We start from the raw sequence: 2,879 nt of genomic DNA, 5'->3' as shown, positions 1-2,879 counted from the left end.
ACACAACTGAAAATACAGGATACATTTCTGGTCTTAATATAATTTGTATATTGTGAAATACTAAAAATGTGAACAGGAAGGAAAGACGCTGTCAGAGGTCAAATAATTTCTAATGCTTTTTCATTTTCTCTAGTTGCACGGTAAGCTGCTAGAAAAGCATTCCCTTTCGCTTGGCAGTAACCTTCAGAGATCTTGGTAATGCAGCTTTACACACTTTGCACATTCCTTTCCTCACATTTTTACACTTGTTTATGAAGCTATCTGGAAATGTGTCCCTACTATCATACAGGCTTATCTGAAGTTGTACCACACCTAAAATAATCCAATTAATTAGTAATGATGGGCTCTTTTCAACCGCACGCTCATTTTCAAATGAATTTATTGAAGTAAAGGATTTACAGCATATGGACTCACAAATTTCTCATGAGTTAAACTGGCATCCATATGTACAGCTTTCAGTAGAGAACTCTAGAGTAATATTTACAATGTAAATATCAACTTTTATTACATAAGAAACAAATATATCACAACTTTCACTTCACAACATATTTGTTCTGGTTTGATGACTAAAGTCATCCTTTGAAATACTATGTGGAATTCAAAAATAGCTTGTTCTTGTCACAGACTCTACCAGATCTCCTTCAGAGGTCCTGAAAAGCAAAGGAGAAACACATTTTAAAAGTCATTTCATAAGCACTTGCATCATGGGGTGTATAAAAGCAGACAGCAGACAAAGAGTAACGATATAAAACAATTGCTGCTCTCGGGACTGGCAAGCATGAGATGGAGCTATTCACAGGGGCTTGGCGAGCACTGCAGCCAGCAGAGAAGGTGGCAGGGTGAGGAAGAAAGGCTGAAAGATTAGGGAAAAATGTTACTGCACGTTGGTCTGCAGTGCAGGACAGCTCACTTTGGAAACCAACTGTATCCTCGAAAGGGATACACGAGTTCAGGTTGCTTGACACACACTACATCAGCAACTGGGCACTGTGATAAAATGACCAGGAACAGTCGATACTGAGTAAAAAATTCACCTACAGGGAGATCTGGATCATCAGTACAGCCCGTAAAAAAGGAAAGGATGGAAAATATTTCAAGGAAGACGCCTGCAACCCGCTGCACCACTTCTCTCTCTCTTTTAGTCAATGCCAGAAGTTTTAGAAGGCGCAAAATACAGGAGCAGGCATTTTTGTAATAATCTTGTCTAGAAAGAACATTTCTTTCCAGAACCCCATCACTTACAAATTTTTTCACTCCTTGAGGCATAAGCAGTTTACGTCCTTTCTAATCTTTGGGAACTTTAGAGGAACTGCCACATTTGTGGAAAGGAAAAGAACATTTTCTTTCAGTCTTGGAAGGAAACAACAGTTTGGAGAAATGTTATCTTCAAGAGTAGCCTTTTTTTCTAACTTGTAGTTGAGACATAGCTGAATGCCAAAAACTATCCTATCATCAATTTCATAATACACTTTCAAGAATACTAAGCCCGATTCACTGTTACATTACCCTTTCAATTTCATGCCCCTGCAAGTGCTGCAATGTAGAAACATTTACATTTCAGTAAACCAAAGAAACATATTTGTGAATGATTTTAGAAAAATATTAATAGCTAAATGGAAAACAGTAACTGCAATATTCGCCTGTCAGACGACCCCTCTGCAGCACACCTTAGATGGGAGTCAAGTGCTTCCTTAATGCTTAGGGTTCATGTGCTGATCCGTAGTTCTAGGGTCAACTCCCTTCTAACGAAATAGATGTGTTTTCTTAATGAAAAGAAATATCCCTGAGTTTGTTCTCTGAAGAAATAATAATATTTGTAATTAAAAATGTGTCAGTTCTGATTTTATGCTGCAGTGCACACAAGCTGAAACACCCAAGTCAGTTAGGTGTGTTATTAACAGTGCCATTTAATCAGGAATTTTCAGTTAAGAGCAATCATGGGATAACTTAATTATTGTTATTAAAATTATTATTATATTCAGATGCAAACCCTATAGAAACATGCAGCGTTTCATGGAACATGGCTCTTTCCTACATGATTTGTTTTTTCTGATAGGCCACACTTAATACATGATCAATCTCATTTTATGGGTCAAGTCAAGTAATAGACAGCAGGAGGAAAGAAAATCTGGGCATACCAGCGGGAGGTGGCTCAGCAACTCATCTACAGAATCATAGTTTTCTGAAAAGGAAGGCTCAAGAAGTTCTGCTTCATCTCGAAGTTTAGCAGGGTTTAGCTCTTCCTGGCTGTTGTGGATCAGAAATAAGTTTTATTGCTCTCAGGAGAAAAAGCAAACAAACACTAGCCGTAGCTCTTGTACATTTTGTTACACTTACACCGAAGTGTTATACATCGCATGAAATAGTATGTTTAATGGGTGAAGAGACATGATACTTAAAAGCAGTTGTCTAAATGACTGAATATACAAACAGAATATAAGCTCTACAAAACATACACTGGCACTTCTCACCTATACTGATTAGGACGTATGGTCTTTCTGGGACTTCTAAATTTTCATTTTACACGTTTACTTACAGGGAAATTTTCAACAAATAGTGCATTTTCTTTATAAAATTGTTGTTCATGTTCCCTAGTTCTGTGGATCTTTCCTTAAGAGGCTTTTTTGTAAATAAAACCATCGTAAGAATTTGTCAGAAGCTTTTTAAAATTGCCAGATGCTGTCTCCTCTTTATTCTTTCATTCTAATCTGATTGTAATGTCTGTTCCAGTCTGGAAGAAAATGCTGTCTGTATTTGAAAACCATGTTATAAACTACGTTATAAAGTCATTAATGTTCATTGCCTTTTGTTTGTTCTCTCTATATACATAACGTGGTGTCCTGGTTCGGGTAAAACAGGTCTATTTCTCCTTTCAGGAG

General features: G+C 37.1%; 1 long non-coding RNA gene across 1 annotated transcript; it reads right to left on the bottom strand.

Moving 5' to 3' along the window:
* Nucleotides 1-371: 371 nt before the first annotated feature.
* Nucleotides 372-2,278, bottom strand: LOC104168598. The gene is made up of 2 exons (XR_696516.1): nt 2,139-2,278; nt 372-650 (listed from the first exon to the last, which is right to left on the bottom strand). It is a non-coding gene; the product is annotated as an uncharacterized LOC104168598 (long non-coding RNA).
* Nucleotides 2,279-2,879: the final 601 nt, after the last annotated feature.

Source organism: Cariama cristata, unplaced genomic scaffold, assembly GCF_000690535.1.
Source record: "Cariama cristata isolate BGI_N322 unplaced genomic scaffold, ASM69053v1 scaffold45431, whole genome shotgun sequence".
NCBI lineage: Eukaryota > Metazoa > Chordata > Aves > Cariamiformes > Cariamidae > Cariama > Cariama cristata.
The sequence above is the reverse complement of the archived record's forward strand: the minus strand, read 5'-3'. Positions and strand labels throughout refer to the sequence as shown.